A 16,780-nucleotide genomic window follows, 5' to 3' on the forward strand; every position below is an offset into this window, starting at 1 on the left:
TTGTTGTTCCGCTTTGCTCCCGTATTAGTTTGTTAACCGTTGTGTTGAGGTCGTGTGAATGATCATTCAAGGTGATACTCCTTTCTCTGAAATATTCGTACCGTTGTCTAGTTCCAAGAGCTTCGTGCTTTTGCAACAAAGGCTCTTCCTTCTTCGTCACGTGAAGAATACCTACTACTTTGTGGTGCTTCTGCCCCAAGGCAACGACGTCAGTATGAAATGAGTTTTTTCGGCAGGCTTGCCTGGCGTCAGTTTCAATGCTCAGTGATGTCAGGGAAGAATCTTCAAACATGACGCCACACGGAGCGGTGCTCCTGTCGTCTGCTATTGCTCGTATTCGCCGCGCTTCCCGCGCGAGGGCTTCTGGGAGCCAGCGCGTGATGCATCCTGGTCCGGCGTCGCCGGCGCGGCCGGCGCGGAATAGGGCATGCTCCATTTTGGCGTCGAGGCGGTCAGGCTGCGTCGAACGCCGCCGGTCGCGCCGGTTACGCCACGACGCCGGAGTATAGAGCGTCGGGTTTTCGCCGACTTGACGTCGCTGTGACGCGCTCGGACGCGCGCACGCGTTACGTCGGAGTATACAAGAGCCTTGAGAGCTGTGCTCTACGCCAGTGCAAAATCAATGTAAATATTTGAGTTATTCTGATAAATTCATAAAAAAAAGTGGAAGCCGCTTACTGTTGTAACGCCGAATTAGAGCGCAGCTCTTGAGGAGGAGGAGGGAAGGGTACTGGGGGGGGGGGGTGAAGTGACCTTGGGGGGTCACGTGACTTTGGGGGTCACGGGACCTTGAGGGGTCACGTGACGATGCCGATGATGTCATTAGTGACGTCACTGATGACGTCATCAGTGACGATGACGACGCGGACTCCGATAACGTCATCAGCGATGATGACGATGCGGATGTCGGTGACGTCATCAGTGACGTCACTGATGACGTCATCCGTGATGATGACAATTACGATGCGGATGCCGTTGACGTCATCAGTGACGTCACTGCTTACGTCATCAGTGATGATGACGATGACGATGCGAATGCCGGTGAGGTCATCAGTGACGTCACTGACCAGTGATGATGACGATGACGATGCGGATGCCGGTGACATCATCTGGGAGGTCACGTGACCTCGGCGGTGGGTCACGTGACCCTGGGGGGTGGTCAGATGACCTCGGGGGGTGTCACGTCTTCGGGGGGTCACGTGACCTCAGGGGTGCCACGTTACCTCGGGGGGTGTCACGTGACTTGGGAGGGTCACGTGACCTCGGGGGTCACGTGACCTTGGGATGACCTTGGGGGTCGCTTGACCTTGGGGTGACCTTAGGGGTCGCTTGACCTTAGGGTGACCTTGGTTACGCCGACGCCGATGGCGACGCCGACGGCGACGGCGACGCCGTTCAAGCCGGGAACGGGCCCCTAAGAGCTGCGCTCTAAAAATGAAAGCCGTTTACAAGTCCCTGTAACACCGAATTAGAGCGCAGCTCTTGAGGAGGAGGAGGGAACGGTACTGGGGGGGGGGTGAAGTGACCTGGGGGGGGTCACGTGACCTTGGGGGTCACGTGACGATGCCGATGATGTCATCAGTGACGATGACGATTCGAACTCCGATGACGTCATCCGTGATGATGACGATGACGATGCGGATGCCAGTGAGGTCATCAGTGACGTCACTGATGACGTCATCAGTGATGATGACGATGATGATGCGGATGCCGGTGACGTCATCAGTGACGATGACGTCATCGGGGTGGTCACGTGACATCGGCGGGGGGGGGTCACGTGACCCTGGGTGTGGTCACGTGATTTCGGGGGGTGTCACGTGACTTCGGGGGGTCACGTGACCTTGGGGTGACCTTGGGGGTCACGTGACTTTGGGATGACCTTGGGGGTCGCGTGACCTTGGGGTGACCTTGGTTACGCCGACGCCGACGGCGACGCCGAGGCGACGCCGACGCCGCTTAAGCCGGGAACGGGCCCCAAAGAGCTTGCTCTAAAATAACATTAATTGTGGATAAAGCATATTGTGCTACAAAATTCGCGAAATCTAACAATCGGCATATTTATTTATTTATTTATTTATTTTACCCTCAGGGCACATGATATTACAGAGGGGAGTGGGAACAATAGTAAACATAATAAACAATTGGAAGAAAATATACAATACTTAAAGAACAGGGAACATGAAATCGGCAATAGATGTACAAACAAAAGTGAAAGCCGTTTACCACTCCCTGTAACGCCTAATTGGAGCGCAGCTCTTGAGGAGGAGGAGGGAAGTGTACTGAGGGCCACGGTTTCTCGGGGGTCACGTGACATAGGGGAAAGGGTCACACATGACCCCCCCCCCGAGTGCACGTGACCTTGTTGGGGTCACGTGACCTCAGGGGAGGGGGTCCACGTGGAGGGGGAGTCACGTGCCCCCCCCGAGGTCACGTGACCTCGGGGGTCACGTGACCCCCTTCCGAGGTCACGTGAACCCCCAGGTCACGTGACCAATATTTCCCCGCTAGGTTCAGCGGGGAAAGTTTTTCCGCTAGATTTAGCGTGGAAATTGTTTCCGCTAGATTTAGCGGGGAAGTTTTGAGCTAGATACAGCGGGGAAATTTTTCCGCTACATTTAGCGGGGAAATTTTTCCCCTAGATTTAGCGGGGAAATTTTTCCGCTAGATTTAGCGGGGAAATTTTTCCGCCAGATTTAGCGGGGAATTTTTTCCGCTAGATTTAGCGGGGAAGTTTTTCCGTTAAATTTAGCCGGGAAATTTTTTCCGCTAAATTTAACGGGGAAATTTTCCCGCTAGGTTTAGCGGAAAACATTTTCCGCTAGATTTAGCGGAGAAATTTTTTCCGCTAGATTTAGCGGGGAAACTTTTCTGCTAGATCTAGCGGGGAAGTTTTTCCGGTAGATTTAGCGGGGAAATTTTTCCGCTAGATTTAGCAGGGAATGTTACCCATAATGCACCGCGCGGTTACGCCGGCGCCGACGGCGACGCCGACGGCGACGGCGACGGCGACGCCGCTCAAGCCGGGAACGGGCGCCTAAGAGCCGCGCTCTAAAAAGTGCGTGGTCATTAATTGATGTGAGCGATGCAGGTAAGCGATTCCAGTCTTTGGAAGCCTTGGAATAAAAGAGTCATAATAAACGTTAGAGTGGTAAAATGGGACACCGACTTTGTGACGATGATCAAGGCGTGCTAAAACAAATTAGGGGGGGGGGTGATTAGTTGGGATTTAAGCTGAGAAATATGGTGATAGATTTTATGAAAAAGACAAATACGAAAGACTGTGCGACAATGTGCGAGGCTTGGGAGTAACAAATTTTTTTTCATTGATATAACGCTTGCGGTGCGGTTATAATTAGCCATTATGAAACGTGCAGCTCTGTTCTGAATACCTTCAAGTGAATCAACGAGGTAATGAGTAGAGGGATCCCAGATGGAAGCTGCATACTATAACTTGGACCTAACTAGTGTTTTATAGAGAAATAGTTTTAATGATGATGGGGCGAGGTAAAAGTTACGTTTGAGAAAACCAAGCATTCGATTGGTGTTGTTAGTCACATAGTTAATATAAAGTTTCCAGGAAAAATCAGCACTTAAAATCACACCCAGATACTTGTATGAGTTTGCAAGTTCTAGGTGTGTGTTATTAATACTATAAGCAAAATTGAAGTTGGCTTTATGTGTTATGCGCATTATTTTACATTTATTAATATTGAGCTCCATTGACCAGAGTTCACACAAGTGTAGTATGGAATCTAGGTCATGTTGCAGTTTTTGTGAGTCAGAGTCATTAGATATTACTTGATAAATAGCACAATCGTCAGGAAAAAGTTTAATTAAAGAAGAAACCACCGCATGCAAGTCAAAAATATATATTAAAAAGAGTAGAGGTCCTAGAACGGACCCCTGAGGTACTCCGGAAGAAACTGGCGCAGAGGAGGAGTTAGTACCATTACACGTTACAAATTGTGACCGATTCGTTAGAAACGATACTAGCCAGTTAAACACGTTAGAGTCGATGTTACGTTTACTTAACTTAAGCAGTAAAAGTCGGTGCGATACCTTGTCAAATGCTTTGGCAAAGTCTAGAAATATGCAGTCCACCTGAGATCCCTGATCAAGTGCCGAATGAAAGTCGCTGGTGATAGACAAAAGTCGTTTCACAACATAAATATTTTCTAAAGCCATGTTGAGCTGGTGAAACCGAACCTGCCGTCAATCCCGCCGTCAACCGCCCCCCCCCCCCCCCCCCCCCCGGGGCCCCCTCTAAGAAAAGAAAGAAAAGAGACGGTTATAGTTCTTTTTGTTTTATTACAACACTTCCCAATAAATGTATTTTCTGTTATTTTTACGCTCCGTCGTTTTACCCACTTGCGTATCTTACCACTGCAGCACGTTTCGTTGGCGTTGGAAGACCGGTAAATTAGTAGTTAGTTTGAGTACTGCCTATACGAGTGAACGTAAGCTCTGTCCTTTCGCGTTAGCGTTGCGTGTTCTGCACCGCGCGTACGTGGAGCCGGAAATTGCGGTCTTGGATCGGCACAAAGCGAAGACGCGCATGCGCAGCGTGGAGCAAGCAACTTTGACGCAAATGTACAGTGCTTGCGTGACTTTCTATACCTAATAGGAAAATTCTCTAGTAAGGTACAGTCCTATAACGACTGCAGGACTACATTTGGATAGTGAAGCTTGTTTTTTCTATCAGAAATGGCTGCTCGCGAGCCATATGATCGCAGGCATTTCCGCCGTGCCCGCTTCAGCAGGAGAAGCGGGAGACCCTCACGAGCGCTTCCCGTTTCCGCCGCGATGGAGCGAACAAGGAGCTGGAGACGCGATTGCGCAGCAAGGATTGTGAAGAAGTAAGAAACTCGATGGGTCATAGTCATGTCGAAGAGTACAAGAAAACTCCTTCCGCTATGACTACGCCGGGATAATAATTCTTATAATGATAATATTTATTAATAATAACAATAATAATATTATTGCTGTGTTTTATTTACCGTCAAACGTGTATGATGGAGGGAGGCCGAAGAAAAAAAACTGCATGATACAGAAGTTTGTTCTTGCTTCTTTGTCTATGTTATATATGAAATTAACGCAGCCGAATAATCGAATAAAAAGATGAGATTAATCGGGTTTAAAGTTTGAATCGTTGCCCACCGTAATATTGAGTAGAAGTAATAAAAAATAGTAAACAAAATGCCCATTCAGCTAAAATAAAGTCGAGTGTTTCAATGATAACTCAAGATTACTAAAATAATAAAAATAATGTCAGTTAACCATCGTCAATGGTGCGACTATAGTAACTCCAGGTGATTGAAAAAGTGATCAAAATAACATTTGTTCTTTTAACAATCGAAATATGTAAAGAGTTACTTCAAGTTACCGATATTGTAAACGAAACACGATCATTGAAGACGAATATTGTATGTATGAATTGCGGAATTATTTGACTTACCACGGGATTATATTGGGTATCCCTGGGATTACAATGGAATGCGATGGCTTGAATTACGTGGCAGTTTGATTAAGTCGACTGGCGCTTGATTGTAAATCTCTTGAAAACCGGAAAAAGCGATGCCAATTTTCCGAAGCCGCTCCTAAGTTGTTGCGTTGAAGAAGGAAGAGCAATGCCACGACGTCAGTACCTATAGCCGCCTGACGGGTGTGTCGTCGGTATAAAACGCGCTCGAAATTGGGACAATCAGTTTAATAGCTGCAGATGTTGGTGCTGGGGGACAAGCGTGTTTTAATGCAGAGTGAGGGTAGGATTTAGTAGCTTGAAATCGCTCAGTGTAAATATTGTCGGCGAAGTCTTACGTCAGCAGGACTTAGTATGAAGGGTAGGTTATAGATGCCATCCCTAAAATAGTATTCCTAATACTTTCAGCAAATGGGAATTGAGATGAAGGGCAACAACCGCCAGATTCATTTTTCCTAAGTATGTTGTCAGCTTTGGTGTGTTCAATACGAATCACCATAAGTGTTTGATTATTATTTTTTTAATCAGAGAGGTATTTCGTGGTAACGGTCGTCACAACTTTCCTGTCACGAGGAACAAGAGCAGGCGAGCCGAGTGAAGCCTTCACGCTGAACTCTTTCCTTTGTCAAACTTTCAGTCATCCTTCAACCAAGAAACAAACGCCTGGACTTAATTGTGCCGTCGCATTGCATCCTACAAAATTCGATGATGTCCAAGGCAGTTTAGAAAACTTTGTTATATCAATTGATTATCTGGACTGATAGACATATTTAAAATGTCTTACGTCACTTTGAAATTTGAGATGTTTTTAGGGGAAATTACATCACAGCTTCCATGATTGTTGAAAAGCGACGTTCGATATTAGATTGAATGATATATACCAGAGCATTCCGTTCCTGCCACAATTTTGTGGAGAAAGTGTAAATTACAAAATATTGTTATTTAATGGAAATGCGCTTATCCAGGACGAAATGCAAGTTCAGCCCTTGAGAACTAGGCTCAAGGACCGAAGACCTACCTCTCTCACTTTGCGGCAAAGAAAGGTTATGTGTTACTCACTTTAACAGATTGTGCACTCAGTGTATAAAATATGCCTGCTCCCACCCCTCCCAACACAACTACATATTAATGCAAGTCAAATGTTTATCACCTGGGACAAAGATTCATCTGGCGACCACCCGGCCCTGGAGGTTACTGTCGAACTACTGAAACATCGCGTGGCTCTTGTCAAATTCATTAAGTACAGTCTTAAATTGCGATATAAATTGTTGATTTCAAATGCGTTAGCACTAAGCACGACCCCCCCCCCCCCCCCCGGTAAACATTTCCTTGGTACAATTCGGTTCCACATTACATCTCCTCGGTCGGCTTTTTCTCTTTTGTTCGAAGGCCGGGACACATTTTGACGAAAGCGGTCGTCGTCTCGCCTTATGCGAGGTATAGATTGGGGTGTTAATATCCTGTTTGTTTTTCGTTGTTACCATTGATTAGATCAAAAAGCTGTTTTACAAGGACACACTTGACACGTTCACATTGTTATACTCTGATTTGGTGTGGCCTTTGCAGAAAATTGCTTGTCCCCACAGCGCTCTTCTTGAAACTCCATAGTCCCGACATTTTGTTTACTTCACCATGCTGACGTTTTTTTTGTATTACATCATCAGTTTTCAAAGGTGGGCTTCCGTCGCTTCTGACTTATTTGCCTTTCCAGGGCAAAAGTTTACAGTTCGTTTCATTTGACAATTTTTCAGAAAATATCTATCGTGCTAGTTAATCACTAACTATGATCTTATCGATCACGATGGATACAAGAGTGCCGCAGAGTCCGCTGATTTCATTTGGGCATATTCAGATTGCTTCGTAACCTGTGACTAGCTGGTGTTCAAAAACTATTAAAATGCAAATGAAGGACGTTTACAATTTTCTGAAATGCCGAGTTAGAGTTCAGCTCTTGAGAAGTAGAGGGAAAGTACCGAGAGAAGGTTACGCCTTTCCTCCCACTCCCCTTCTCTCCTCTTGCTCCCCTCTCATTCAGCGGAGAAGTTTCGCTAAATATCGCGAAACTTCCCCGACTAAACTTAGCGGGGATATTTATCCAATATATTTAGCGCGACAATTTTTTCGTTAAATTGAGCGGGAATCTTTTTTGCTACATTCAGAGGACAAAAACTATAAAAATAATCTTTGGGAAGAGGAATTAGTGTGACAAAGGACACACACAAGTATCTAAACATAGCTGGGTGACGGGTGCGCTACCTAAAAATTCGTTAGGTCCTGGTATTGAACCAGGTACCTCTCTATCTCCAGTAGAGCACTCTACCAATGGAGCTAACCAGGAGTTGGACGTCTGCAGAGCAAACGCGGTTTATCAGCTGCCACCCGTCTAACACCAGAAAGGGTATACGGACTGCTTTTGGTTATGGGGATAATGCAATTGATGCAAATCTGCAAGCGAGCTGGACAAGAATTACAAAAAATAGTCTCTTGAGAAGGGGAATTAGGGGGACAAAAGACAAACCCAAATCGCCAAGCACAGCTAGGTGACTGGTTCTTGGCCGAAAAAATTCCACCTGGTCCTTGTATTCTACCAGGGACCTCTCTATTTGCAATGAAGCGCTCTACCGACTGAGCTAACCAGGAGTCTGACGTCAGCAGAGCAAACGGGTTTTATCAGCTGCCAGTAGTCTCACACCAATGCAGGTTGTTCCCCCTTTGTCGTCCCCCAGGAAAAATGTTCATGTCATTACCGCTCTGCTAATTTCGCGGCCCTTCAACGGACCACGCGAACCAATGACGTGAGATCACGTGATGCGCGATACGCGGGCCAAAACATCTGTTTTGTCCACCGTGTGGATACATTTCTACTGGTTCTCGGAAGACGTTGACCCAGTAGATACATCAACTTTTTTATTAGCGAGACTTTGTGAGAACAGAAGAAACTCTGCGATCCCCACTGCAGTTCGCCGTTAGTTACGTCGGCTGCTTAACGATAGAGACATATATCCAGGCTTTTTCGCTAGCGACATTATTTCTTTCTTTATTTTCCTTAATGCGCCCACAAACAACTCGAGGCCTTATCAGTCAATAAAATAACAGATAAAGACAAACAAAAAAGTAAGACGCGGTTAGAAAAGATAAAAGGAAATAAAACTACGGAGAACAGTGGAGAACAACAGAGCACAGATGTATGTCAGACGGAAAACAATGCTCGTCTAAAATATAAAAAGGGGTGAAAACGATCCTAAATAATTCCTATCGTGATTATAAAGGAGCTGAAGGCGTGTCATCAGGGACTGGACACAAAGTTTCTGAGGCTAGATAAAAAAATGAAAATCTGATACGCTTCTGAGGAACATTGAAAGACATCGCACTTAAAAGAAAACGTGCATCAATTGTGAATCAACTGTAGCGTTTACTATCTTATACAAAAAGTTATGTCTCGAGCTAGTCTTCTCTTGTGCAAGGGTACCAGATCAAGCAGATTAAGTAAGTATTCATGATCAAAATAAATGCGCATCCTAACCCATCGATCGTAAACAATACGCACGAGACGACGCTGCACTTTTTCGAAAATACATGATTGAGTGAATTCAATGGTGTTCCATGCCACTAAGCAGAACTGAAGTCTGACAGAAAACAAGGGCACGAAATAGATGAATCATGCTAGCGTAAGTAAAAAAATTCCGCGTAATTCGGGAAACAGCGCCTAGCACCTGATAAGAATCATCCAGAACTATCGAAACATGCTAAGCAAACGAAAGGCGGGAATTAAACAGCACTGCCAGGTCACCAATTATGTCTGACCTTGCGATAGCTGAGCCTAACATGGTATACGAGTATTCAATAGAGCTTCGTCTTACGCGTAAAAGAAACCACCTTGGCATTACTGGGGTTAAGTACCAAATTGTTTTTAAGCACCAGTTTAGAACTGCCTGAACAACGTCTTGCATCATTAGGTAGTCAGTAGTCGAATGCATTTCGTGATAAATCTTGACATCGTCTGCAAACTGCAGCACGTTTGAATGCTGCACACTGCCTACCAAATCATTGACAAAATTTTCGATGCAACGACCCCAGATTGGAGTTTTGAGACACGCCAGTATGTAAAGCATATGAGGCAGAAAAACACCCTTCATACAGCACTCCGTTAGGTTTTCCGCCACGATAACTAGACAACCGACTGCAAAACGAGCTAGACATGCCGAACGCGGGAACATTTGGCGAATAACTACTTACGATCTACGTGATCAAAAGCTTTAGAGCAATCGAAATAAATAACATCTGAAAGCAAAGTGCGTGACGTCATTGCAAACTAAATGAAGATCATCGTTCCCCCTGAGGGTATCATACGTGCAAATAGGCTCGGTCGTGTTTTTAACCCCAGTATATGTCGGCCAGTTTTAGTGAAATTCTCAATATTCGAAATGAAAGACCATGTTTTTTTCTCCAGAGGCAAACTGCGCGGTAGTGCCACTTCCGTAGCAGAGGATTTTTCCCCTGCCACTCGTCCTGCTAGAAGAAAGCTGCTCGAATTCGCTAAGGCTCATACACAGTCTTTCAGTCTACGTTATAACAAAATGTTTTTTGATGACAAATGTTTTTCTTACTGCGCGGCCAGCGATGCCGTTTGTGAGGTCCGCGATTTTATCACGCCGAGCACGAGTTCCATTCGCGTTAATGCTGAACATCTGGTTGATTTGTAAACGTCATCACAATAACATAACCTAATACGGAACAATCCTAGTTCTTATCTTTCAGTGCTTTTCACCAACATTCGAAGTGTTCTTCGCAATCGTGATGACTTGTCTTCAGCCATCGATTTTTCACTCGCCGAAATCGTTGTACTCACTGAAACTTGGCTATCTGGTGTTGTACGTGACAGCGAAATTTTTTGTAGCGAGAAGCGTTTCTCTTTTTTTCGATGCGATAGGCTATCTAGGCGTGGTGGTGGTGTCATAATCGCGGTAAATGATAGCATTGAGTCTTGTCTTATCAACATTGTTACATCTCTTGAGTTTATTGGCGTGCGCTTGCGTTTTAGCCATAAGCAGATTATTTTGTGCTCGTGCTACCGTCCTCCCAATGCCACAGCGAACTTTTTTATAGATTTACACGATGCTCTGAATACAATTCTTACAAGGTTTCCTGCCTTGCCTTTGTTTCTTTCGGGCGATTTTAATCTCCCCGGCATTGACTGGTCTGGTCTATATCCTACCATACCTTCATATTCTGCTGCGTGTTCCGAGTTTTTAAGTCTCTGCTCCGATTTTTCGTTAACGCAGATTGTTACTAGGCCGACTCGTGTTACGGCAACTTCTGAGAATGTGCTGGACCTTATTCTTTCTACCGCGCCTGATCTTGCACCCTCTCTTACGTATTTACCTGCCATCAGCGATAACTGTTTACTTCACTTTCACCTAAGCGCTCCTGTATCTGCCTTCGCAAAAGCGAAGAATAACTCTTTTCTTGATTATGGCAAAGCTGATTTTGAGGGTATAAATCGCGAGTTAGCGCAATTTCATGACTTTTTCCTATTTAATTTTTCCGAACGCTCTGTCGAGGTTAATGGACCTTTTCCACATACCGACGGCACCAGGCGGTGACTGCACGAACTAAAAATTGAGGAAGTGACCTATCTGCGCTACCAATCGATAATGGGAGCTGCGCTACAGTTTCTTCGCTCTCTGAGCTGCAACGCGTGCCCAACGCGACTTTAAAGAGGGGAAAGAAAAACACGACCCAAACGTCGTGTTTTTCTTTTCGTCCACTTTCTTTTTTTGTGTAACACAATTATATATATGTTGCAATTGCGTGTTCTACTCGCGGATCAACAGCCTCCTTCCGAATTTCCTCGATTTTTAGTACCGACTTCCGCCGCTTGGCATCGGGCGCTCGCGCGTGCGCAGAACGCTTCTCAGAAAAGGTGCATTGGACAATGTTCAAAAATAAAGTCAATTCGCTTATCAATTCTTTCGTCCCACGTCGCTTTCTTACTAATAGCTCCACGTCCCCATGGTTTAATAATGCCTTGAAAAGACTTTCAAATAAAAAGAAACGCCTCTTCCGCACTGCTAAGCGTGCAGACACTGTTGAGAGCTGGACGGTTTACCACAACGCAGAAAATTTATACAAAAATGCAGTTAAGGACGCTAAACAAACTTTCTTCAGCCAAACCTTGCCCCGTCTGTTATCAACTAGTGTCAAAATGTTTTGGAGTGTTATTAATGGCACGAAAAACAAGGCTATTTTGCTTTATGACTCTGATGGCACTGTTATGTCTGACGATGACTCTGCGAAAACCCTCGATGAGGTGTTTGTTCAATCGTTTTCTAGGGATGTAAACTGTTCTATTGTTACTTACCCTAATCATGATTTCTTTCCTATGGACCCGCTTGTGTTTGATTTTGATGGCATTGTTAAGCTGATTGACAACCTCAAAGTGTCTTCATCATGTGGTATTGATAATATTAACACTAAGTTTCTAAAGCATACTAAAATTTACAGTGCAATTTTTCTTACTAAGATTTTTGAGCAATCTATTCTTACTGGTGTCCTTCCTGAAGATTGGAAAACTGGCAAGGTGGTTCCACTTCATAAATCCGACGACAAACACTGCCCTGACAATTATAGACCCATTTCCATAACCAGTACTCCTTGTAAAATCTTAGAGCATATTATTTATTCACATCTTGTAAAATATCTCGAATCCAACTCTTTTTTCTCGTCCTCACAGCATGGCTTCCGTAAATTTCTTTCTTGCGAAACACAACTTCTCGTCCTTACTAACGATTTATTTTCATTACTTGATCATGGATCCCAGGTTGACTGTATTTTTCTTGATTTCTGCAAAGCATTTGATAAAGTTTCTCACCAACTACTACTCTTCAAGCTTAGCAAACTCAACCTCAACCCTCAGATACTAACTTGGATTGAGTGTTTTCTTACAAATCGTTCTCAGTTTGTTCATGTAAATAACTCTAATTCTTCAGTGTCTTCTGGTACTTCTGGCGTCCCTCAAGGCTCCGTTCTCGGTCCTTTGTTATTCCTCATATACATCAATGACTTGCCGTTGTGTGTCTCATCATCGCTTAGTTTATTCGCGTATGACTGCGTTATTTATCGTAAGATTACTAATGATTATGACCCTCTCCTTCTTCAAAATGACTTAAATGCTGTTCTTGATTGGTGCAAGCTGTGGTCCATGACACTTAATACTAAAAAATGTAAAACAATGAAAGTGTCTCGCCGTAACGCTACGCCTTTTATCTATAACCTTGATAACGTTTCTTTGGAATGTGTGACTTCATATAAATACCTCGGTTTGCATATTACTTCTAACCTCTCCTGGCATATTTATATTAACCACATCATTGCTAATGCCAATTCTATGTTAGGCTACCTAAAACGTAACTTTTCTCTAGCGCCAGTTTCTCTCAAACTAATATTATTCAAATCTTTGGTTCGCTCAAAATAAGAGTATGCAGCTTCAATCTGGGATCCTGGTCAGACGACGCTCACTTCTCATCTCGAGTCAGTTCAGAACCGCGGCGGTCGTTTCATACTTAACAATTATCACCGTACAGCTAGTGTATCATCCATGAAATCTCTTCTCTCCTTGCCACTGCTTTCTTTGCGCCGTAAGTGTTCTCGTCTATGTTTTTTCTATAAAATATATAATTCTAACCCCATTCTTAAAGAAAAGCTCTTCCTCGTCCCACCTTACGTTTCTCCACGCATTGATCATCAGTACAAAGTCGGCATTCCGCATTCTCGAACCTCAGCCTATCACGATTCTTTCATTCCTAGGACATCATCAGAGTGTAACCACCTTCCGGCGTCATTAATATTATTACCCTCGTTAGATGTGTTTAAAAGTGCTGTTACTAATTATTTTTGCGAAAGTGACCCGTGACCTATTCCATGTCTTCTATTACCGTTTGTTGTTTTTTTTTTTTTTCACTCACTCCCCTCTGTAACGCCCCCAGGGCCTTGAGGGTATGTAAATAAATAAAAATAAAGAAAGATCAACTTGTCCACGGGACGGAAACTGAGGTAGAGTGTGTTACGAAAATGATACAAGGTTTGTTTCCACTGAACGCCTTTGACAAAAACCATGTTGCTTGAGACAAAGAGACGATTTAAAATGCAAACAAATATGCTTATACACTGCCTTTTCAAATACCTTCGAAAACAAACAATGCAGAGAAGTTGGTCTATAGTTATTAAAACAGTAAGTGTGACCAAATGTATGTATGGGTACAATCACTGCATTCTTCCATCCTTGAGGAAATACATTGGCCTCTAAGGAGATATTAAAACATGTAGCAACACAGGGGCAAAAATATATTTTCATGCCTTTACAATGATAGCCAGAATTCCTTCCTCACCGCATGACTTTTCTTTTTGGAGCGAGCTTATTTATTGCGGAGAGCACATCTTCAAGCGTAAGGTTTGGAACTGCCAAGCTACGGGTAGATTTAAGAGGCCATAACAGTGCACGAAGTTATCAAGTTACCGACAGAGGAGAAGTACTGGAAATAAGATCACAAACGGGAATACAGCGTGATCGGACGGCTCAGGTGTCTATCTAGAGTCGTCTTGCAATGCAGTAGTTTTCGTTCGACTAGACGTCCTCATAACCTCGCGTAACTCCACAGAGCATTAGGATCTCGTTTTAAAATGCGTTCAACTGAATTTCGCCAGTTCTCCCAATCACGCCGCATCAACTTTTTGGCCGCTGAACGCTACTCTTTAAACAGACCCTGCCATTTTTTTTATGTCGGTGTTCTCGTACTTTTTATGATACCTCGCTTTTTTACGCAACGAATCACGTACCTCTCTGCAGAACCAAAAAGAATCGTTGCTAGTTCAACCTCTTCTGCATGGAATGAAATTATTCATGGCTGCAGTTATGATGTCTGTTTGACCTTTAACTGCGCTATTCATCTTAGAACAGAGTGAAATAACGATCCAGTCTACATTGCGGAGATGATTGTAAAGACCAAGGTAATCCCCACGAGCGTAGTTATACCCGAAAGACTGATTACTCGCCGACGTCCGAGGAGGAAGTACGATAGACAGGGTGAATGGTGGATGCCACTTATCGAGAGAAACAAGAGGACAATCAGGAGCCTCGAAAGTGATTGCTGTGATGCACAAGTCAAGTGCATTTCCAGCCCCATTTGTTGTAGTATTAAGCTCATAAAGCCCATTAAAGTTTATAAGCTCCATCGTTTTTTCGGCCCTAGCACGAGGCCCACTTGATGCAGCACGACTTGTGTTTGAGTTCCAATCAACACCAGACACGTTAAAGTCACCAACGGTCATCACACCATCGGTTGAAAAATCTAAAGCGCAGTAAATGTAGTTCAAAGTGCCTATAAATGATTGTGTTTCAGAACGAGGTGGAAAGTATTAATTTCCAATTTTAAGTTAGACTGGCCCGGAAAATTGATTTGCACCCAAGAAAATTTATTTCCTTTTTGCAGATCAAACCTGCGAAAACATGATAACGAGTTATGCACCGCGATAAGTACCCCTCTTCCCAGTGCGGCCCGCGAACCTGTTGAATCCCTATCACATCTGTAAACGCAATATTCGTCAGTAAAATATTCGTTGCTAGAGATTGCTTGTGTAAGCCAAGTTTCCGTGATACAGATTACATAAAAATCGGATGTCGTGAGAGCTTCAAAGAAAGCATCAGGTTTGGTTCGTAACCCACGAGCGTTTTGGTAGTATACAGGGATGTTATCCTTCACGAGTCTTCGTTAGCTGTTGGTCGCTCTGAATCCGGGTCACACAAGGGCAACTGAAAAGGGCCTAAAGAGAAATTATCCGGCCACACGCTAGAGGCATCAATTTTGATCAGGCAATCAACAGTAGTACTCACATGATACGAACTGTATGCATCGTGCTTACTGCGAAGTACGATTCGCCGAAATGTTCCAGTTTGGAGCACTAAAGACAGGAAGTTGTTCACATCCTCGCACGTCGTGTCCGGGCTCAGCCTCGTCACGAAAAGTGCCCACTTAACAGGTGGCCGCGCAATCGAGGAGAGTGAGGCATTTGTGCAAGAACCAACTTTTGGGAGCGGACGTCGCTTCTTTCTCGTTACGAGCTGAAATAAGTCGTGATGGATCCTCGACAAACTGCTGGCGTGCTCAGGGACAGAGCCAGAGGCACATGCCTTAGATGGTGGAGTGATGTTCCGCCCAGCGGTCTTTTCCTTCTTACGACCAGCGTCGTTGTCAAGGTGGCGACTGCTTTAGGTACTATCCTGACTACTCATGGCTTCGGCCTAACTCTTGTGGGCAGTAGCCGCTGCACGATCGGTAATCTTGGGGGCAGCACGGACGAGCTGCGTCCAAAGTGATTTGGCTTGTTGAAGCTCTCTTCTTATCATGGAGTTTTCCTCGCGATTTATCTTTACTATGCCTACAAGCAAGTCTACTTTCAAAGACAAAACGAGCATTTCGAGGGAGCTCCTCAATACCATTGATTCGTTGTTGGAACCCTTTTCCTCGCCATCCTTCACAGCCTTTTTGGGGCGTGTTCGTCGTGGTGGCATTCAGCTTCGCTTCATCCGGGTCACGTCGTTTTGAACACGAGTTGCACTTGTAGGTGCTCACGTCTTTGGCCATGAAGAGGCACTAGTCGTCCTCACGAACGTTAATACATTTACAATGATATCGACGCAGGCATGCACAGCAGTTAAGATACTGTTGGTTCCAATAAAATGGATCAGAGTACAACGGACAGACATCCTTGGCAGCCATCTTGGCACCTTTGTGCGGAGCGCTGTCAGATATGTCATTCCCTTGTGGCGTCATTCCTCACAGTTTTCATGAATGACGCCAATCAACACCGGGGCCCGTCGCCACTGAGAAGCACGAAGCGCAGCGGGCCCATTGTGAAAGTTGGGTGTTTTAAAAGGATTGACGACGTCGGTAGACTGACTTCCCCGAAGGTTCATAAAAATATTTTTCCAGTTGTCGTATCGAGAGCTTCCGATTGGCGGCCGTCCACGCCAGAGGAACGAGGGAAAAATAACGAAGCCCGACAGATACGCCACTGACTGGGCAAGCAGACAGATTGGTGGAAGAAAAGCTGCGGGACTTTTTCCCTCTTGGGAAATCTTTGCCTGTCGGCAATCTGCGGTCTTTGAGGAGCGCCCTCTATGCGCTGGGCTGGCAGGAGGCTGCGCTTACAATGGACGCCAAAACAACCTGATGGCTTTTTGTAAATTGAACGTCACCTTCTTGCTTGGACCAGCCCTTCCTTAACTATGAGTAATGATGTCCT

This window comes from Ixodes scapularis, unplaced genomic scaffold, assembly GCF_016920785.2.
Source record: "Ixodes scapularis isolate PalLabHiFi unplaced genomic scaffold, ASM1692078v2 PGA_scaffold39__5_contigs__length_11793443, whole genome shotgun sequence".
NCBI classification, from domain to species: domain Eukaryota; kingdom Metazoa; phylum Arthropoda; class Arachnida; order Ixodida; family Ixodidae; genus Ixodes; species Ixodes scapularis.